This window comes from Arachis ipaensis, chromosome B7 (assembly GCF_059453495.1).
Source record: "Arachis ipaensis isolate K30076 ecotype BB chromosome B7, ASM5945349v1, whole genome shotgun sequence".
NCBI classification, from domain to species: Eukaryota; Viridiplantae; Streptophyta; class Magnoliopsida; order Fabales; family Fabaceae; genus Arachis; species Arachis ipaensis.
The window spans coordinates 124,664,703-124,688,948 of NC_142442.1; the positions used below are offsets into that span (position 1 = coordinate 124,664,703).

The 24,246-nt window shown below is 33.3% G+C and overlaps 1 non-coding gene across 1 annotated transcript; it reads left to right on the top strand.

The window, feature by feature from the left end:
* Positions 1 to 1,661: 1,661 nt before the first annotated feature.
* Positions 1,662 to 1,769, top strand: LOC148554009 (small nucleolar RNA R71). The gene has a single exon (XR_015893057.1). It is a non-coding gene; the product is annotated as a small nucleolar RNA R71 (small nucleolar RNA).
* The last annotated feature ends 22,477 nt before the right edge of the window (positions 1,770 to 24,246 follow it).

Consider the following 24,246-nt stretch of genomic DNA (forward strand, 5'->3'; position numbering starts at 1 on the left):
TTTATCCGCAAATTTCTAGACCACGCAAAAGTTTCTCTCGTCAATGACGGCTTGTCTGAGTCATTTTGGGGCATTTTCAGGATATAAAAATCAATGGGAAACGTGAGTCCCTTAATGCCCACTAATACATCTTCAGCAACTCCAACCACTGTAATAATGCTTTTATCTGCTAACACAAAACGAGCTGCCGACCTTTTTAAGGGAGGGAGCCTCAAAATATCATATATAGACAAAGGCATTATACTCACACATGCTCCTAAATCACACATGCAATCAGAAATTATCACACCACCAATAGTACAATTGACTATATAAGGACCTGGGTCACTACACTTTTCAGGTAAACCTCCCATTAAAGCAGATATAGAACTTCCTAAAGGAATAGTTTCTAATTCATTAATTTTGTCTTTATGTATACATAAATCTTTTAGAAACTTTGCATACTTAGGTACCTGTTGAATAACATCAAATAGAGGAACAGTTACCTCAACCTTTTTGAATATCTCTACCATTTTTGGATCAGGTTCCAGCTGCTTCCTGAGCTTCCTTGCAAGTTGTGGAAATGGAATAGGAGTGGTGTCTTCTGCAGTGTCTGGGCCTTTTAGTGCTTCCGCTCGTGGTTGCACTTCTTCTTCTTCTTCAGCCATGTCCTGTATGTCCTCTTCCTCTTCAACACCTTCTATTTCCACTACCTCTTCAGCTGAAGCGTGTTCTGGTGGGTTTGGCTCCTCTTGATTCCTCTCCTACAGTGTGGTTCCGGACCTCAGGGTGATGGCATTGATGCCACCCTTTGGATTGGGTAATGGTTGAGAGGGGATTCCACCGGAGCTCAAAGGTTGATTATTGGAGTTGTTCATTGATCCAATCTGGGAGACAAGAGCTTGCAAAGTAGCGGTCAGACCATTTAGAGTGGCATTAATGTTATTTTCCATGGTCTGCTGTCTCCGATCAATAGATTGTAGTAAGTCATCATTAGCAGATGAAGAAGGATAGGTAAATTGAGAGGTCTGCTGTAGGGTATTCTGTGGTCCTTGGGATTGCCTTAGGGGAGGTACTCTGTAAGGCTGATTCTGATTCTGCTGCCTGTTGTTGTTGTTATTCCATCTCTGATTTCCCTGATTATCTCAGCCTCCTCTGTTGTTGTTGTCCCTCCAATTCTGGTTAGAATTGTCTTGCCATCTGTGGTTGTAATTGCCACTTTGATTGTACCCTTGGTTGGGGCAGTCATAGAAGTTATGTGTGGCTGCCACGGTGTTGTCTTCCTGCTGGAGCTGCGGACATTCATCAGTATAGTGGCTATAATCAGCGCAGATTCTGCAAACTCTCTGTGGGACTAACTGTTGGTTTTGCTGTGGTGGAGAAGGTTGAGCTTGCTGAACTTGTTGTTGATTCAATTGCATCTGCTTCAGCAAGTTGGTCATTTCACAGATACTCTGAGTTAAAGCAGTAGTCTCTCTGCTAGAGGATACTTCTGCAATGGCTTTTGCACGACCTTCTTTCTGCCTGTGATTCCTAGTAGATTCAGCTAAGTCACTGATCAATTGCCATGCTTCATCAGTGGTCATGTACTTTTTCATAGACCCATTGCTAGCACTTTCCAATGTGGTCTTATCTTGGGGCCTCATGCCCTGTGTGACATAACCGAGTAACACTATCTTATCAATCATATGGTGGGGGCAAGCTTCCAGAAGATTATTGAAGCGCTCCCAGTACTCATAGAGAGTTTCAGAATCATCCTGAACAATCATGGAAATATCTTTCCTCAGTTTATCAATAACTTCAACTGGAAAGAACTTTTCCAAGAATTCTCTTCTCAGTATATCCCAGTTGGATACAATTATTGCTGGTTGAGTGTAGTACCACTCTCTTGCCTTCCCCTCAAGAGAAAACGGGAAAGCTTTCAGCAAAATCGAAGTTTCATCTGCACCATCACGCCTGACAGTAGAACAGGCTGCCTGAAAATCTCTCAGGTGCTTGATAGGCTCTTGAGCATGTAAGCCATGAAAATTGGGCATCAAATTGAGCAGTGCGGTCTTTATTTCAAAGTCTGTAGCCACCGGTGGGTGATGCGCTTGAAATGGTTGCATTGTAAAATCAGGGGCTCCTTCCTCCTGGATAGTAACTCTTCTAGCTGCTGCCATGTTACCTGCACGTAAAACAACGAAATCAGTAGAACGGGGGCTGGTTTCTTTCTCAAGTGACGTTTCAGATCCGCCCTCAGAGAGGACTAACCGACACCGAGCTTGCCTTATTCGTGAAATAGTTCTTTTAATCTCTGGATCGAATACTAGCAAGCTTGGATCAGGAAGCGAACGTGTCATCTAACGAAAGAAACAAGTAGCTCATAGTAGCAAAATAAAATAAAATATAAATAAATAAATTCCAATTAATAACTTTAGCACTCTATTGCAACTCCCCGGCAACGGCGCCAAAAATTGATGTGGGCGGAAATTGGCGAGTTAAGAATGATTATAAAATATGCGTTGCAAGTATAGTTCTCAACCAACCAGAAATCTGCTTATCAATTTAGAAGGGTGTCACAGAAATTAAAATTAAAATACTGAGAGTATGAATCCCAGGTCATCTCCCAACGAGTTGTAGAAAAGTGTGCTATTTTATTAATTAGATGTTTTCAAAAAGGGTTGAGTTGAATGGCAGAAAATTAAATTAGAGAATTTATATAAATTTAAATAAAAGCCTTGACTGGGAGTTGATTAGCTGGAAGCCCTATTCTTGTTGGAGTACTCTTAAGATTAATTGACAATTGAGGGTTATTATGTTTAGTTGTCCCTTACTAAGTAAGGGAAAGTCAAACAAGCTGGAATGCTGTTTCTATCTACAAGTTCCAATCCGCTCTTGGGAGGATTGGTGTTACTGACTAGAGAGAAATCCAACAATAAACCCAATTACAATCTTTCTCTTGAGCATCCCAACTCAAGGGTTCCTTTCAATCAACTCCCCATCAAGTTAGGGAACTACTCGCTCATTGTAAATGTAAAAATCATAACATAATAAAGGGAATTAAAGAAAGACATGATAAATAATAATCAAAAGATTAATTAAAAATAAAAGTGATTCTTGTATTAATAAATGCTAAAATAATCCAACAGTAAAATTAAGTGAATTAAGGAACATGGAAGAGTAAGAGACAAGTAAAGAGAACGAACTAGAAAGTCGAAGTCTTGATGAGGCAATAACTCTTCTCAATATCCCAATGCAAAAACAATGAAAAAAAAACAAATCCTAAAAACTATGAATGTGTAGAGAGAAAACCTAGAGGAGCGAAAAACTAGATCTAAAAACTAAAATTATGCGGAATGAATGTTGTTATTGGTTTCTGCATGTTCTCTGGCTCTAGTATGCTTTTCTGAGCCGAAAACTGGGTTAAAATAAGGCCCGAAATCGCCCCCAGCGATTATGCAGATCGCGCATGTCACGCGGACGCGTCATTCAGGCGGACGCGTCATTCGGCGTTTCGCTTTGCCACGCGGGCGCGTCGTCCATGCCTCCGCGTCACTTGTGCAGTTTCCAACTCGTGCGGTCGCGTCATCCATGCGGCCGCGTCACTGCGATTTCCTCTCTTTCGCGCGGTCGCGTGATCCATGCGGCCGCGTCGCTTCTCGCTGGTCATCTCCTCAATTCCTTGTGTTCCTTCAATTTTTGCAAGCTTCCTCTCCAATCTCCAACTCATTCATGCCCTATAAAGCCTGAAACACTTAACACACAGATCACAGCATCGAATGGAATAAGGGAGAAATAAAATACATAATTAAAAGTCTCTAGGAAGCAAGTTTTCAATCATGCAATAACTTTAGGAAGGAATTATAAATGCATGCTTATTTAATGAATAAGTGGGTAAAGATCATGATAAAACCACATAATTAAACACAATATAAACCATAAAATAGTGGTTTATCAGTATGCATACCAAGGATTTCTGCAAGTTGTACGTACGTACGGGGGTTATGCTACTCACAAGCTAAAAAACCTTTCGGGTGCGTGCGTACGCACAAGGGTGATGCCTACGCACAAGCCTTATTTTCATACTTAAACTCTATTTTTAACTGTTTGGCTTTCTCGGCAAGCTTGTAAACTTTCGTAACCCCTAATTAAGGTCCAACAACTTGTTTTTAGGCTTGGGAATCAGTGTGAACTTATAGATTTGATTAGATTAACACTTTGGATGAGATTGTGGACTTGAGCTAATGAATATTGATGAAAGCCTGTGAATAATGAGTTTACTGAATACCAAATTGAGATAAGACATGAATGATGAGATCGAAGATGACTAAGTATAGCCGGATTGGCTGAGATGGCAAGGTCTAGGTCATATTCCGCTTGTGTATTATTTGAGTATCTATTTATTGGTGAGGTTTGGGTGTTATCCCGCTTGCATGATAAATTGAATAATGAATATTGATTGATATGATTTGTCCCTAGGTAGATGCAAGGGTGTGGTTCACCCCACTTGCTCTAGGTTGAGACTCCCTGGGTAGATACAGTAATTCGCCCCATTTGCTCTGGGTTGAGACTTGAGACTTTGTTGACCCTCGATTTCAAGATGTGGCCGGACACTTATACCTTTCCGGATGATTCCTCCAAAAGATGTGAATTCCTCTTGGGGATGCGCGCACCGAGGGGCTGTCCAGGGTTAGCTACCAGACATGTCGAGTTTGGGTGTATAACTGACAGATGAGCTCATTGGCCATAGGGCAAACATGCATCATTTACATTTGTGTGTATTATTTTGGTGTGCATCTTATTATATTTGGTTTGCCTTATTGATTAAATGTATCTATATACTACTTGATCAAAATACTTTATCTGTTCTCTCTATCTATGTATTCCTTGTATTGTTTTGTTTGTGCTTGCATAACTAAGAGATCCCACATGCTGACGGTGGTGACACTGAGGATTGTTCTGGATGAAAATGTGATTATTAGCAATTTGTGGTTATATGAGTTTTGTCAATGAAATTGCTGAGTTAGAACCATTCTGATAATGAAAAGACATAGGACTTGTGAGAGTAAGTGGGAATCTTAGATAATTTATTAGCTGAAATTTAGTTTCTGATTACCTTGTTTGGTTTAGAAAGGACCCTAGGCATAAAATTTGAGTTGAGTACAGTAGAGTATAGGATCGCCTAATAGGTTCGTGTCATTTTACATCGTTTCTATTTGGAATTGTTATCCTACTAAGAATGCGAAAAGATGATGTTCTCACCCGTGTTGGAAATTATTTATTTTATAGACGCAGGACATGAAACACCTCGTTAAGCATGCTGGATTCTCTGAGGGTTGTGATGATTTCATCTGGAGAATTTTAGATGTCGTAACGCCTCACCACCTCTGATTTACGACTTAAGCGTAAAGTTCTGTTTAGTAGGATGTTACATTATGATATCAGAGCAGTTCGTTTTTGTAGAGCTGGTATGCGAAATTTGAACTCGCACAACTTCACCGGCAAGTGCACTGGATCGTCCAAGTAATACCTCAGGTAAGTGAGGGTCGATCCCACGAGGATTGTCAGATTGAACAAGCAATAGTTATCCTGTTGTACTTAGTCAGGCAAATAGTAAAAAAAGGTTGTTGTTGAGAACACATAAAACAAGATAGTAAAGAAAGCAATAAAGAATTGGTATAGAAACAATAATGAGAAAAACAGTTAAGGCCTCGGAGATGTTTATCTTTCCGGATTAACACTTCTTACTAACTATTTTAATAATGAATGATTCATTCCATGGCAAACCATAAGTGATTAAAGCCTAATGTCTTAGCTAGTTAATGTCTCTAAATCTTACTAAAACGCAACAAACAAGGTCAATTCTTTCATATCAGAGGGTGAAGTTCAGAAATCTAGTTTAGCGCCATAGAAACCTTAATTACGCAAAACTGACAAGATTATATGTCACATATCCCAATCAGCCGCAGGTAACCCTTAGTTTAAGAGGAGTGTTTTCAAGCTGTAGCCCAAGCGAGATAGCTCTGTTGAGAATCACAAGTGCTCATGTAGAATAAGGGTTCATACTGTCGTTCCACCACAGATTCATAGGATTAATAACGAAAATAACACCTTAGAATTGAATCAAACATTAATTAAAATAAAAGAGTAATAAGATTAATCCATAGAAATAAGCAAAGCTCCTAACCTTAACTAGGAGGTTTAGTTACTCATACTTTACTGAGAAAACAAAATAAAAGTAAAGTAAGATCTGCCTGGATCTAATTGTTCTTAAACCTAAGTGATCTTCTCTTTAAATAGTAAAAGCTAAACCTAAAAGATGTTAATTTAAATTTAAAAGTTACAAGGATAAGATAAGATGAGCTAAGGAGAGCTAAAATCCACTTTGGGGCCCACTTTGGTGATTGCTTTGGTTTTCTCTAGCGTTCAGCGCCAATCTGGGCGTTGAACGCCCATAGGGGGCAGAGCGTGCTGGTCCTTGCTTCCTGGCTGGCATTGAACGCCAGTTTTGGGTGTTCAACGCTGGGCTTGCTCCTCTTTGGGCGCTAAACACCATGTTTGGAAGTTTAGCGCCAAATTTAGCAGTGATTCTGGAAAAGAAGTATAAACATCATATATCGTTGGAAAGATATGGATGTTAGCTTTCTAACACCATTAAGACAATGTTAATTGGACCTCTGTAGCTCAAGTTATGCTCGTTGGAATACAAGGAGGTCAGGATTGATAACATCTGCCAAATTTGCCCAAAATTCGCCTAAAATAATAAAAATAACACAAAAATTCAAAGTATCATCCAAAGATGAATTTTGCACTAAATATAGTAAAAGTTAATAAAATCTAACTAAAAACTAGAAAATGCTAGGAAAAGGGGTATAAGATGCTCACGCATCACAATACCAAACTTAAATTGTTGCTTGTCCTCAAGCAACCAAAAATAATTATAGGACCAAATGAAAGAGAAAAATACATTAGGTTTTAGAGTTGTCATTCAAGCTCAGTTCTAATTACTGAATGGGGATAAAAACACTCTATTTCTGAATAGCTTTGGCATCTCACTGTCCCTTAAAGCTCAGAAATATTGGCATCCCTTAGAACTAGAATCCGGATGATATTATTGATTCTCTTCTTTAGGTTTTTCTTGTCCTATTTTTTGAAAACAAAAATTTTTTTTATTATGTTTTTAAACTTGCTAAAGTCATTTATGGTTTAAGACAAGCTTCTAGACCTTGGTACTAAAGGCTTAGCACTTTTCTTTTGAAAATTGACTTTCAAAGAAGAACCACAAACACAACTCTATTTATTAAAATTCTAATGATCTCTGTATTATTGTTCTTGTACATGTTGATGATTATTTTACTAAACCCTTAGCTGAAGATAAATCTTATATTAAGAATTGCTTTGGGTATGTTAAGTGCTTTTGATCTGTTTTAACTACACTAACGAGATTTTTTTAGTTTTTGTCTCTCAGGTTAGACAAAATTTTCTGGATAGATGATGAACAAGTTCAAGGTTTCAAGCTACCATCTTTATATTTCTGTTGAATGATTATGCGATCTTTGCATTTATTTCAAAAACTTTTTCTTACTACATTAAAACAGATTTTATTCAAAGTATTTCCAACATTAATTATCTTATTTATTTTGAAAATCGTTCCTACAATTTTTTAAATCCATTTCAAAATCTTTCCTATTTTATAGAGATTTTATTCTCAATGTTTGTACCTTTCTTTATTTTCCTCCTTGATGAAAAAAGGAGGAGAAAGTAAAGATTAAACTATTAATTGATTAGTGGATATTCATAACCAGGGAGAGCTTGCTGAAAATCAGGGAAGTCATTCTTACTCTCTTTTTCATTTGAAGTTTAATCATGTTTCTCATCAATGAGGATATTGTGGAGTCAAGAATTAATTTGGTTCCTTGTGATGACAAATATAATTAATAATATTCTAATATACTTATTTCTTTTATGAGCATTGTAGCTAGAAATAGGACTTTTTCAGACAAAAATTTCAGACAAAATTTATTCCATCCGAATTACCTTTTAATTTTTGACAAATTTGGGACAAATTTTGAACGATCTTTAGTGGAGGTTTTGGAAGAATATATTATGTCTTAAATTCATCTAAATTTTGTTCTATATTTTGGCGCCAATTTTTTTTATGATGCAAAAATTTTCAAACAGATTAGCAACATATTTTGGACAAAAACTATAATTCGTCCATATTTCCATCTGAATATGTGCAATAACATCAGACGGATTTTGAAAAAAATGTTAGTTCTACTTCAAATTTGTCTGTAATTAGTCTTAAATTCTTTTACTATAGCTAACCCTCAGAACGTAGGGGTGTTCAAAACCGATCCAATCCGAACAAAATCGACAAACCGAACCGAAAAACCAAAAACCGAACAAACCAAAAAAAATGATATTTTGCAGTTTTTTTGCGGTTCAATTTGGTTTTCAATTTTGGTTGGAAAAACCCTAAGCGAACTGAACCAAACCGGTTCTCTTAAATCAAATCCCTAAATTAAAACACACCTCCCCTAAACATTACCTAGTCGCAGCCCAGTGAGCCCACTAGTAACCCTAATTCCATCTCCTCATCCCTTCATCCCCTCACACTCTCACATGTTGAAACTCCACTCTTCCCTCTTCTCTGCCATCGACGCTGCCAGACAGCACCCTCGCGGTGGCCTTTACTCGTCGCGCTTCCCTCTTCTCGGCGCGGCCCTTTCTTTCTCTCCCTCCTTTCCTCGTCGAGCTTCCCTCTCCTTAGTGCGGCCCTTTCTCTCCCTTCATTCACCGTCATCCTCCAAGCACAACAGCTGCCGCCTCCTCCACGCACAAGCAGGGGCCGTCATCGTCCACGCCGTCGTCCTCAAGAATAGAGCTTCCGATTCAGGTATTCAATTTCTATTTTATGATTCTATTAGTGATTTTATTTTGTTGTGCTTCTGCTTTTGGTTTTCTATGATTATGAGTTTACTTTTTTATTTTTAATTCAGTTTTATGATTCTGTTAATGATTTTTTTTGTTATGCTTCTGCTTCTGTTTTTTTTATGATTTTGTTTTTACAACAGTGATTTTTAATTCTGCTTTTTTTTTTATTTTGTGAATTTTGTAATTATGCAGTTTGTCAAGCACTACATCCTGCTGATAGCTTCGCCGCCGCCTCTGTCTATGCTCTGCCATCGCTCACTGATTTTAATATATGTTTTGATTTTTAATTGATGAAATTACTATGGTTTGAATTCTGTTAATGTGAAATGGGGTTTAGGTTTAGGGTTTAAATTCTTTTAATTGATAAATTTGGATTTAGAGTTAGATTCTTGTTGTGAATTTGAGTTTAGGGTTAATTGGGACATTGGATTATAATAATGAGTTTAGGAATTGGACTTTGTTAAATGTAAATTATTTTTTCTTTGTCAATTTTTTTGTTTTTTTAAATATTTTGAATTAATTGAAAAATCGGACAAACCGAACCAAACCAAACCGACTTCAATGAGTTTGGTTTGGTTTGGTTCAGATGGTCTCAATAAAAAAACTGAACTGAAATTTTAATAAACAATTGGATCAGATGATTTTTTTCTAAATAATCGAACCAAGTCGCACTGCGAACACCCTAAACAAAAGTAGCCAAAACTTTTTTCCACAAATTTGGGACGAAAATAACATCATTTGTAAATTCTATATAAAAGTACATCAGTGTTTCAAACGGATTTCAAACGCTTATTGAAAAATACTAACATTTAGTATAAAAATATTGTTTATATTTTAAATTTGTCTATGATTTGTCCCAAATACTTTTACTATTCCAAGATCAATTTTTTTTCTAAAATAACCTTAATTATGTATTATTTATAAAAGGCATATTTTTTTAATCCACACAAAAAAAAATAAAAGTAAAACCAAATGAAATTCGATAGAATACATATGCACTATCTAACGGTCATAATTTTTGCTATTTTAAAGAACATTATTTTTTTAATTTATCCTTTTATTTTTTTGTTAGATTTAATCATATTCATGAACAACTTTTTTTTTATCTTTTTATTCTTTTATTTTATTATACTTAATATCAAATTTCTGATACAAATTATTTATAAATACACTAATACTTTTTTATAGATACACACAAACAAAAATAAACTAAACTCAAATTTTCATTTTAATTTGAGGTTTTGCACCAAAAATTCCAAACTTAATTCAAAGTCCCCTCTCTACTCTCTACCAAAAACCCAAACTTTATTTAAAATTGTCCGTTTTCTTCTTTCAATTTGTGATCTCCTTCATTCGCATTCACAGGTTAGTGAGGCTATAGCTCTCATCACTGCTCTAACGCTTACACTACTCGATCTGCCTCCTGCCTGAGGCTACCTCCTCCGATCTCAAACCCACGAACCGCTAGCCATTGACCTCGCACATCAAGCGACCTCCACCATCGTGCTTCAGACTCACAGCTCACAACTCTGACTCACTCACACTGCTCTGCCTCCTGCCTGTGGCTGCCTCCTCCAGTCTTAGACTTGCACCCCTGCCAGCCTCCAACCTCGCACCTCAGGCGACCTCCACCCTCATGCTTCGCGCTCACAAGCTATAACACCCTACCACACAGAGCTTTACGCTTAAGTTCGTAAATCAGAGGTAGTAAGGTATTACAATCTCTAAAACAAAAATGCGTATGTAGGCATATATAAAAAGATGTTTTACTAGGAGCTTTAAAGAAAAGTTGAGTAAAACAAAACTCGAAACTCGCATCACACTCGAAACGGTTAAGCGTAGAATAATAGATAACAGCGTATAAAATAACAAGCTCCAAACTCGAGTGTGTGTGTGTGTGTGTAATTACAGATCCGCAATTAGGCAAGCTAAAAACAAATGCATACTCAAACAAAACATATAAGTGTATATGATGCATGTCTGTAATACAGCCAAACCCGACATGTCCAGTAGCAAATCCTAGACAGAACACCACATTGCAGAGCAAGTGGGATTAAGCCACCACCCTTGCATACTACCCGCTTAACCCAGAGCAAATAGAACGAACCACTACTCCTGCGAACTACCCAGGCGAGTGTTTACAAACTCAATCCGGAGCAAGTGGTACGAACCACAATCCTTGCATATTGCCCAAATGTCTCAAACATTAATCTTAACTCATTATCACTCAATCAACTTCATTCGTTCTCATCTCCCAACATCATAAATGTTCTTAAATACACACCTAATCACCATCACCATCATCTCATTAAACAATATCATAATCATCCTCATCACATAACTCGTTTTGCATTATTAGCTCATCTTTAACTCAATTCTTCACTTCACAATTTTCTCAATCTCAATTTAACTCCCTCAACATGTCCGCACTTACTCCGAAGCCTAAAATCTAACTATCGGACCTTAAACAAGGTTTACGGAGGTTTGAAAAGCTAGATGAATAGTTGAAAACTAAAAAATAGCAATTTTTAGCAAAACAGGGGTCATGTGTATGTGAGCTTCCTCTCGCATACGCGAGAATTCGCAAAAAGACAGTGTTGCATATGCATGCATTCTCCGCGTACGTGAGTATTTTTAGTAGAAGAAAGGTTCTGCGTACGCATACACGTTTCCGCGTATGCATGAGTGTGAAATTGAAAAAGTTGTGTATGCAATCGTGTTTTGCGTATGCGAGTGTGTGGCGGAGCCTAAAACTAGCGTCGCGTGACATTGTCGCGTACGCGACCATATCAGATTGCCCAAAAAGCTATTAAGTTAAAAAAAAAATCAGGTTTTCACACCAAACTTCCGACGTGCACAATTTTTCATTAAAAATTATTTTCATTACGTTCTTTGAACATTATAAACTCCTCGGACCCAATTTTTATTCAAAACAAGTTTCACAAGATTTGAGGGTTCCAAAGCCAAGTTATGGCCCGCCGAATTTAGCCAAAATTTCATTTTTTACCAAAGATTCAAAACCTCTAATTTTCCAAAATTCTCAATCCAAAACCAACCAATTCAACACGAATTATTCTTGCACAATATCACATACTCAATATCTAATTCACAGTCACTTCAACACCTAAATTCATTAATTCTTTTAAGCAATTTTCATACATATTTCTACCAAATTCACCAATCATCATCAACATCACATTTATACAATTTTAATCCGCCAAATAAAATTATTCCGAACATTCAAGCCTATCCTATGGCAACTAGCCTATGATTTCACGTAACATTATAGATTAACTACAGAAAACCAAAACTATACCTTGGCCGATTTTCTCCCAAGCCACAAAACACCTCAAGACCTCGTTTTCACAAGTTTCCAAGCCTCCAAATTCCACTTAACAAACTTCCAAACACCAGAGTTCCAATTCAAACACTCCAATTCACCAATTTGACATCAACTTCACATATATTCAATCTAATTTCATATAATTTCATACACACACAATTTCAATACCCTAATCTCATATAATTGAAAAATTCAAAGGGGATAATAGTTTCTTACCTTTACCCACAGAGCAATTGGACAAAACCCAGCTATAACTCGCTCTAGAGTACCCCTAAACGATCAAAATTACACAATTCTCAATACCCAAGAAACAAAATGGTAAAATTGAATAGAGATAAGGGATAGACGAGAAATCTCAAATTTGTTACCAATTTTTTTGGATGGATTTGAAGAGCTCGACGAGGCGATCACGTGGCCACAAATGGTGCAGCGATCAGAGTTTCGGATTGAAAATTACAGAAAAAAGAAGATTGAGTTGGGTGGAGGTCAGGGCTTTGCATTTTGCTTCTCTTCCTCAACATGAGTTTCATGAATGAAGGTAAGGAGTGGCTGTTATAAGGTTATATATGTTGGGCCTTGGGCCCAATACAGACTCGGTTCAACTGTTTTGGCTTGTTGGTATGGTTTCGAACGAAAATCTTTAAAATTAGTGTTTTAATACACATTCTAAATATTTTTACTTTTCTAAAATATAAAATTTAATTTTCTAATTTTTTGGGCTCATAATTAATTTATTAGTTAATTATTTATTAATTTTTAAGATTTTATACAGGCCAAAACGCTCACTCACTCACACTGCTTTGCCTCCTGCATGTGGCCGCCTCCTCCGATCTCAGACCTCACACCCCCGCTAGCCTCCAACCTCGCACCTCAGGCGACCTCTACCCTTGTACTTCACTAGATTGCCCTCGCAACCTCGCGTATTTGTACGTCCTCTACCAAGTCTTAATTTTTTGTAAGTAGTGATTGTCACTCTATTTTGTTTCATTGTCGAATTGCTTGTTAATGACAGTTCTCTTTGTCTAACTATGGCTAGGAGATTTATCAATGGTCTTTTGGTCTTTGGATAGGAGTTCTACTCTCTTCCGTTTTCCATCCTTCATATGTGTTTTATTACTTGGTCTGTGATAGAAAATATTGTGAATGGTTGGTGAATTTACAAATTATTTTGGTTACTTTCTGCATTGTTAATCAAAATTACAATTGAGTGATAAGAAAATTGTCATTCGAAAACTATAGGGGTATTTGATGATTTTGCATTCAGAGATTATGTAATATATACTTGACATGAGACATCTTACTCTACCCAAAAAGAAAAGAAAACTCTCCTTTTGTTACAATTACATTACAGTGATTCTCCCTTTTCTTTTTTGTTGCCTTTTTTATTGTATCTTTTGTATAGTTTCTTTTTAGAAAAATGGGAGTTGATAACAAGCTCTACTGACTTCAATTCAAAGATAATCAGGCCATTTATAGAGACTTATGACAGTTTACAATTATCAAAAGGGTAAGAATTTTTTTCGAGGTAACATCTACACATACTTTAGTGAAAACTACGACATAATTATAAATTTCTTTGAAGAAAGGAGTAAAAAAAGTACTTTATGACTTGGTATTAAGGATATCTGCATTAGTTGGAGAAATGCATACAACTTTAAGTTATTTAAGTTATCCCAATGAGATGCTGGTGTGTAGATTTTTGCTTCATACTCCCAACTGATTATTTACATGATGGATTATTTGTCAATACTCAATATGATATAAGGCACGTAGTTAGTTACCCATTGGCCATTTTTATACATGGGAAGCTATGCACCTATTCCTTGGTTTCATTTACCACAAAATGGTGTCAGTACCATATGAATTGAACATTTTATGTTGTTTTATGGCCCCATACATATGAACGACAATATAGCACTCTAATTGGAATAAAAACTTATAAGTTACTGCCTTCTGTGATGTATTACATAACACAAGTTTGATTCGAGAAACACATTTATTGGTGATGTTGTTACCTACATTGAGTTCCTTGCTACCTTTCTTCTTGTTATTCTTGGCAAATTGTTGAGTAATAAATTCAGGTTTTATACCCCAAGCGTCCAGGGACTTATAGTACCAGATATTGATAGTTTATTATTTGTGCATATTTTTAGATTCACATCATTCGTTGGAAGAATATGAAAATTGAGTTTCAAAGCTTGTGCAGAGACATTCAAAAACAATCTAAATATTGCGCAAAAACTTCACATGTGAAAAAAAATGGTAAAGGAACAAGAAATGATCAATAAAGAGCAAAATATTAAGTTGGATGGTCCTAAACAAAAGATAAAAGATCAAGAACGTTAACTAAAAGTTCAACAGAAAAATATTGGTTTTATTAAAAAGACACTTCATACTTTATATAAAATATTGAATCTCCAATTTTTTTTAATTTTGTCTATTTTTGCAAAAGATGAGCTTAGAACAAAGTTTAGTGATAATGAAGATGATAACATAAGTCATTGATGTTAGAAATTAGTTAGTACATTTTAATATATTCATGATTTGTGACCTTTTTAAAGACTTTTTTTATTTTAGATTAATTATTTTTTCCTTGTTTTAATTTGTTTACATTTATGGATATAAGTATTTTAATAATAAGTCTTTTATTAAAATTTTTTTTGTAATTAATTTTTTCATGCCTTTATATGTTTTTAACTTTAATGATATAATATGAAAAAATTATTTATTATAATAATCTTAATATAAAAAGCATATCGTATACAAAGTTTTTAATAAAATTATTATTTTTTAAAATATTTATATTAAATAGTAAATTATTTTGTATGATAATTATTTAAAAAATTATATTAAATTTGTAGAAAATTTTTGTAAAAATAATTTTTTGTTTTATATGAGATTTGTTTGAAATACGTAAATTATATTGAATTAAATTTGTCTGAAATTTAATCAAAAAGAAAAATTTAATTTGTCTAAAATTTGTTTGAAAAAATATGTTATATTTGACTCAATTCATTAAAAATTTGTCTAAAATAATGTATCTTTTTTGTTTGAAATTTGTCTAAAATAAAGTATTTTTCGTTTGAAATTTGTCCGAAATATATTGTCTTTATGTTGACTAATCCATCTAAAATACATCATAATAGTTAGAAATCTGACAAACAAATGTCTATTCAAAATTTGTTACAAAATTGTCTGAACTAAGTTTCAAACGAAATTTTAAACAAAATATAAATTAGCAACAAGGGTTTTTGGGACAAAAATTTTGTCTAACTTTTGTTCGAAACAAAAATTTTATCTTTAATTTGTTCAAAATTTATCCCAATTTTATCTCAAAATTCATCCAAAAATTACTGATTTCTAGTAGTGTCGCCAATTGGCAATCAAAGATCACAATAAAGTAATCCGTGATTTAAGCAAAAACAACACATGATTGATTCTTTAATTTATAAGCAAGAATAAGTTCATATATGGATTGAATAACCGCTGCATTTTTATCAAGTTAAACAAGGAATGGATTCTCATTCATTGCCAACGACCTCAAGCATAAATTGTACAACGGCTAGTTGATGTAAAAGAAAAATTATTTTTACATTAAAGAAGAGATATGAAGTTCTATATATTGATGAATCATCAAGGAAAAAGGTAACTATTTTCGTGCATATTAAAGACTATAAAAATAGCCTTTTTCTTTATTTTTGAGTGTGTTTTTACTTCTCTTTTGTCTAGATTTAAACTTACTTTAAAAGATACAAAAGATAAATAAAAAAAGTAGTGCACACAAAAGTCATTAAACCTTTGATTGAGAGTTTTGATTTTAAAAGTGTACTAGGTTAGAGTGCACTTGATTCTCCTTAACTAGCTTGGGTTAGCACCTAGGTTATTATTTACTAAGTTTGGGATAACTTAAGTAGGTAGTGTACTAGAATATGAATCTCTTGGAATTAGAATTTGTAATTAATCTTTATTATAATAAAAATTCTACCATTATTGTAGTAGAGACTAAACGCATGTCACATTACACTTCATAACCAAATTAGAATATATGGTGATGTTACTCTTCTTTTTTTCCAAAATTTGTAACTTGCCTTTTAGTTTTATTCTCCTATTGCGGAATGAGACAAAAACAAAAATAATCTTTTATTTATCAGTTTTGTTGCATAATAAAAAAAAATATTTATCACTTGTATTTTCTTGAGTCAACCCCATTCTCAACTCACTTGAAACTTTCACAAACCTTCACCTCCATCTACTACCATTGCCACCTAATCCTACCCCAACCCCACCTGAACTAGCCCAACCACATAGCCACTAAGCCACCACATCAATGTCAACGCCCTTCGCTCATTGTCACCCTCGTCCAACTTTTCACAATCAATCATTAACGACAACATCAACCATTTTTATAAACAGAAATAAATCAATTTCATAAATTAAAAAGTTTAACAAACACTCGAATTCTAGACAAGAAGTAAGAAGACAAGAGTCCGAAAATGAATATAAAGGCAGAAGAGGAGCTTGAAGACAACAGCAAGGAAGAGGCAGAAAAAGAAGGCTTAACAATGGCAGAGTTAGATATAACAAGTGCCATTGAGCTTGAAGGCAAAGAATGAAAGCACACACTAACCTAGAGATGGAGGTCAGCGAGGCAAAGGCGATGGCAGTGGCACCAACCACATGCCGGAGGTGATGGCAATAGCGTTGTTGTTGATCTGGAAGAGAAAAAGGGAGGCTTTGGGGAAAAGGAAAGGTTATAGGAAGGGGATGATTCGGAGGATTATACCATGCTTACTTTTACCAGCAAGTTGGTTTGCAGGTGGGTCGGAGGTGGAGTCGAATTAGAGTTTGAGATCGTATAATTTGAGAATTTTTGATAATTTTTTAGAATTTAAATAATTTTATCTATTGAAACCTATTTTTTAGGATTACAACTTAATTAGTCAAATTTATAAGCATTATAATTTTTATCGGTCAGCTTTACTACTTTAGTCTTTTAGTCGTTACGCTATTTATTAACTTAAATTCGACCATGTTATGTAACTTTGAAAGACGATGTTCGTTGAAAGTGCTCTTGGTAGGTCGTCGCCCATAACCAATTACAAGGACAAAGTTTTCAAACAAATTATTATTAGACGCACTACTTTATTATCCATAATATTCAGTCACAAAAATAAATGCATTCTATATTCATGCACTACTATCACATGGACCAAATTTTTTATTCAATTATCTACTTTCTTTTTCTTTTTTACTTTGGATTCGAAAGATGTTAAAATATACACTAATTTGAGTATGAAAATAATGTTTGAAAAAAACAATATAGCTCAACTATTTATCATGATTTCTTATTGTATAATTAGATGGTATAGTGGGGACAAGGAGCGGTGGGAATTAGGAGTAGTAATAAGTAGAGGCGCCGGTGAGAAGTGAATACCTTAATGCAAAAAAGCAGAAACATATTAGACACGCCTATAAAGTTTGGTGGTCGGTTGGTGCTTTCATTGACATTCATAATAAATTATTATTCTTCTTCCTGTGCCGCAACCAAACACGCCCCAGTTTTAGGATATATGGCAAACCCATCATTAACGCGAATCCCTTTGTTAAGTACTAAATTAATCAATACGGTAGTGGGTGTGGACTTGTATGCTACAACTTTTGACTATTTTCCCTATATAAGTACCAATAAGCTGACTATTATTATTCAATGTAAGTCGTAACGTAACTGTATGTTACATTTTCAGTGTGGTAAGGAAATTGAAGAAATTAAAAGCAACAAAACAAGGGATGTGTAGCTTTCAAGTGTGGATTGTGTTTCTCTTATGGTTGTTACTCTTCAATTCATGTGCACTAGTCTACTCATACCCCAACACCATTTACCCTAACACTCCTCCACTGCACCCTCACCACCGGGCACCACCACCACCACCTAGGTGCCACCACCGCACACCGCCGCAGCTGCCTCCAAAACATAGGCCTCATAAGGCTCCACCACCGCCGCCGCCACCCCCGGCCGCATTCTACTTCTTCTCGCCGCCACCTCCCAGTCCACCACAACCACATTATCATTATCCTAAAACACCAAGATCGCCACCATCACCGCAACCACAAAGGTATCGGCTATTTTGATTTGGTCCAAACAACATCGATCACTGAAGGAGAGTTGCTTAAACTATGGTTCTAAGTTTTAAGTCCTAACAAAGGCATGGCCGGTAAATCCATGTTAAAGCTATATATACAATACACACTAGTGTAGTGTGATGAGTAGTACTTTAAGCTTAGACTATCTTGAATTTACGTTACTGTTCTGCTCTGTCTTTGTAAGATTAAATATTATAATCAATTAAGTAAATTCCTAGTTTTTACCTTAATTCGGAAAGCTGGTGTAAAATCGTAATTCATAAAATTATAAAACAAAACATAAATATAATTCATAAATTATAAAAATATAAAAAATTTGAGAACATGAAATTAGTTTTATGAATAAGTCTTAAATAAGTCAAATCACACATAATAATTGACATAAATCATCACAACTCACAACTCAATAGTTTATACAGTACAACAATATTAATTAAAGAGGAATGCTAGCAACTTTGTAATTTGTAGTTATCAAATAGTCATCAATGATAGTTTTAATGGTATGAGATGGGTGTGAGATTTTATCCAATGGCTCACTTTTCTTTGCTGGTTACATGCTGGTCAGAATTTAACAAAATTGCTGGCCTCTAGACTTTTCCTTAATTAAATTCAAATAACAAATAAAACAACTAAATTACTAGATGTCATTCTTCACTCCAACTAAAATTTGTATTACAAATATATTAGATTACAGATCTAGACACCACGACAAAAAAAATCAATTATTCAAGCATTTTAGAATAGAACAAAACAAAGTACAGTATAGCAAATTTAAAAAAAAATACATTCCAAAATCATATGTATTATGTATATTATATGCTAATTGGTATAGATTCATAACTAAACAAAGAAAATTAAAAATATTAACAAAACACATTTAAACACAACAAAACTTAGAAGTTAGCACAAACACAACATAGGAAATAAGGTGGCAGCTAAGGTGAAGTAGTCGTCGACATTTAGGAGAGGTCAGGAGAGTTGCAGATCTAAGATTCCAAAGTTTAAAATTAGCATTGAAAGCAAAAATGAAAGCACTATGTCAATGTAGAATTTAAAAACACTAATAAGATTTTTAGTAATTTTTGGAACATGCAAAAAATTCTTTAAAGCAGGTATTATGAGTAATAGAATCGGATAAAAGAGAGTTACCAGAACTAGAAATTGAAATACCTAATCTATTTGCAATATATAATTGACTAAAATTAGGATACAATAGTAGAGATTCAATTAGATGCATCATGTGTAAGATGATGTGAAGCACCAAGATACTAAAAAAAAAAAATCTGAAATGCAAAAAGGTGTAGCAAGGTAAGTTCTTGATGAGAGTTTAGTGGAAAGATGAAGAAGAAGGAAGTGAAATAGAATTCTGAACTAATGAGGTAGAAGAATTAGCAGCATTTAGAGTTAGACCATGATAATTATGATCATATCTAAAAAAGCATTGAAGAATTGTGTGTCCCATTCTTTGGCATAATTGGCAATATGGTCTAGAGTTTAATTGCCAAGCATTGTGACCAACACGGCCAAATCTTCCACCTCTTTCTTCGGCCACCAAAACCATCTCTATTCTGAAAAGGTGAATTTTGAAAAGAGAATTGAGCATAGTTTAATTTTCTTGAGCAAAGCCAAGATTTGCATTATTGAATTTTTCAAGCGTTTCTTCATGTGAAATTAGAATAGTTTTAACTTCACCAATAGTATAGACTTTTTGTTTCACTCTTACAGTTGTAATAATAAAAGAGAACTCTTTTAGAAGACTTTTGCACATAGTTATTGAAAACGAACCGGCAATATGTGACACTACTGGATCACTAAGTCATTGGCTCAACCGGTGAGTTATAAATTAAATCAGTTAATCAAATCATAATTTAATAATTATATAAAATTTAACTTTTTTTATAATAATTTTTTTTTATGTTAAATTAACTTAATTTTAGATTTTAAAGGTAAGGCTTTGGATTTTCAAAAATTAAATAATAAATTATTTACGATTTATTTTATTTAAGAGAATATTTTTTAGAAAATTTTTTATTGGGCAAATCACTATAATAAATAAAGGAGAACAAAAATTTACACAAATCTGCCAAACTAGATTCTAGTTCAAGAATCTACCAAAGCATGTTTGTATGTAGTTTGAAACAGTGTCATTCGAACTCCAAATTCATATAATTCGAATCATGTTGATTCGAACTACGTTGACATGCACACACTCATGTAATTCGAATCCATCTGATTCGAATAACACACTAATAGTAATTCGAATACCGAGTGATTCGAATTACTCCCTAGCACACAATCTTAAGTAATTCGAATTTGACTGATTCGAATTATTCATTGTATAATTTGAATTATGCTGTTAAAAAATTAATAATTTATTAAAAAAATTAATAATTTAAAAATTAAAAAAATATATATATATTTTATTTCATATATTAAAAAAAAGTTAACAAAATATTTAATTACGAGATTTCTTTAAAATATTAATGAGCTATCAATTCGAATTCCATGCAATACTCTTTTGTCCATTTTTAATAGCTCATGAATATTTTTAACAAATTTTTTTTAATAAATTTATTTAAATTATACTACAAAAAATATTTTATTGTATGCAAAACCATTTTTAAAAAAATGGCTTAAAAAATATTAGGAGTACTATAAAAATTTGTAATGTTCTAATGACTTAGGTAAATACATGCATGTACTCAAATTTTAAATAAAATACTCTACATAGTCAATTTTAATTTAGAAATTAAAAAAATATTTTATTCCATACAAAATAATTAAAAATATATTTTATTCTATACAAAATAATTTTTAAAAAAATAGCTTAAAAGATGTTATGAGTACTATAAAAGTTTGTAATATTCTAGTGATTTAGGTAAATATATGATAAAAATATATTTTCTTTTATTTCTAAATTATTATTGACTATGTAGAGTATTTCTTTAATGTCCTAAGTCATTAGAACATTACAAATTTTTTAATAAATTTATTTAAATTATACCACAAAAAATATTTTATTCTATGCAAAATAATTTAAAAAATGGCTTAAAATATGTTAGGAGTACTATAAAAAATTTTAATGTCCTAATGACTTAGGACATTAAAGAAATACTCTACTTAATCAATAATAATTTAGAAATTAAAGAAAATATATTTTTATCATGTATACCTAAATCACTAGAATATTTCAAACTTTTATAGTACTCATAACATCTTTTAAGCCATATTTTTTTAAAATTATTTTGTATAGAATAAAATATATTTTTTAATTGTTTTGTATGGAATAAAATATTTTTTTAATTTCTAAATTAAAATTGACTATGTAGAGTATTTTATTTAAAATTTGAGTACATGCATGTATTTACCTAAGTCATTAGAACATTACAAATTTTTATAGTACTCCTAATATATTTTAAGCCATTCTTTTTAAAATTTTTTTGCATAGAATAAAATATTTTTTGTAGTATAATTTAAATAAATTTATTAAAAAATTTGTTAAAAATATTCATGAGCTATTAAAAATGGACAAAAGATATGGAATTCGAATTGATAGCTCATTAATATTTTAACGAAGTCTTGTAATTAAATATTTTGTTAGCTTTTTTTAATGTATGAAATAAAATATATATTTTTTAATTTTTAAATTATTATTTTTTTAATAAATTATTAATTTTTTAACAGCATAATTCAAATTATACCATGAATAATTTGAATCAGTCAAATTTGAATTACTCAATTGCGTGCTAGGGAGTAATTCGAATAACTCTGATTCGAATTATTATTAATGTGTAATTCGACTCAAATGGATTCGAATTACATGGGTGTGTGCATGTCAACGTAGTTCGAATCAACATGATTCGAATTATATGAATTTGGAGTTCGAATTGCACTGTTTCAAACTATATAGAAACGTGATTTGGTGGATTCTTGAACCAAAATATGGTTTGGCAGATTTGTGTAAATTTTTGTTCTCCTTGGCTTATTATGGTGATTTGCCCTTTTTTATTAATTGAATATTTTTCCTATTTATGATTTAAAGTTATAGTAATTGGAGAATACTAATAATTTTATACACTTTAATTTGAATATTTAGATTTTGAATCTTATTTATGATTTTAAAAGAAATTAATTTGATTATCTCTAATTTTTATTGAATTAGCATTTATTTAAAAATAATTTACAAGTTAGTAATTAAATGGTATTTCAAAGATAATTAATTTATATTTAATTTAATTTTAATTATTATTTTACTCTATTATTTTTATTAAGATTTTTACTCTACATAAACCCTAATTTAACACAATAAAATCCTAACCCTAACTATACACAAAAACATACTTCACCCTTTTCTTTTCTTATCACAGCCACCACCCCGAATCAAAATTACCCACACGCAGAAAAAAAAAAAAAAAAAGAGAGGAGGGAAGAGAGAGAGTTGATCGAAGAAGAAAGGAAGATAGGGAGGAAGGAGGTCGACCAACGTCAGAGACACCAACGTCGTCGCCGTCCACGCTCGTCACTGCCAACGATCGCCGAACTGCATGCACTGTCGTCAAGGTCTTCATTGCTGTCAATGGAGGGTTGTCGCTGAGGAGAAGAATACGACGGAAAAGGGAGCAGGAGATGTTGTCAAGATTTTTATAAGCATTTAAATGAATTTGAATCATTGGAATTGATCGGCGAAATGAAATGAATTAGTTTAGTTAATTTTAACATAAAAGTTATGTTTTGAATAATTTTAGAGAAAATTAAAGTATTGGAAATAAATTAGAAATTTAAGTTGTTTTGGTTTGGTTAACTTTGAAAAGGATTGATGTTTTGAGGTGTTTTAAGCGAAAAATAAAGTGATATAAATGTGTATTTAAGAGTGGAAGAGTTTTCGAGTCTTTAAAGGAAAGTTTTGAGACATTTTAGGAAAGATGAAGTATTTAAATTTGATTTAGCAAAACAGAATGATTTTCAAGCATCTTTGGAATGTTTTTGTTCTCGCTGAATTTGGCTGGTGTATAGCTCGTCCATCGATGAATATCTTCAAATTTCTCGTCGGGATGAGTTATACGTCGGCAAGGAAAGAACAACGAGGTGTGTACCTGCAAAAGACACTCCGAAGCTCAAGTCAGTAAGTGTTTAAGAGGTATAAGAATAATTCTATGAATATAGAATGTAAGACATGAAATAGAAGCCATCATGTGTTGTATATTATAATAATTCTATGAATATAGAATGTATATAGAATCTATCTAGAATATCTCTAGAATGTCTCTAAAATGTCTAGTGTATATAGAGATTGGTGCCTTTTATAGGCATAGAGTTGATGAATACAGTTGATGGTATGACCGTTGATCATTAAGTCAGAATAATGGTCATTAAGTCGGTAATGAAGGTGTCGGTTACAAAATGAATGATAATTAAGGCCGAGTTATAACTCATAATGCACAATAAAGACAGAGTTATAAGGTGATGGATCAGTTTTGAACTTAAGGATGAAATTGAAATCAATTTAAGGATTATCCTTGTGATATTGTGAACAGAATGTCTAACACCCTATCACACAAAGCTTTACGCCTAGGATGTAAATCAAAGGTGGCGAGACGCTACGACCTCTAAAATAAAATGTATATACATAGATATAAATGAAGGAATTTGTAACTAGGAGCCTTGAAGGAAAATTTGAGCAAAATCGCAAAAAAAAAAAAGAAGCACGTCGCACATGTAAACAGAAAGCCGGATAAAAGAAAGGGGTAAATAATATACATAAAGAGTAGAATGCCAAAATATAAAGAATATCAAGCTCCAGGCTCTACCTACGAAACCAAGTCCAGCCGGAGTATATATATACATATATATACAACCCAAAACTA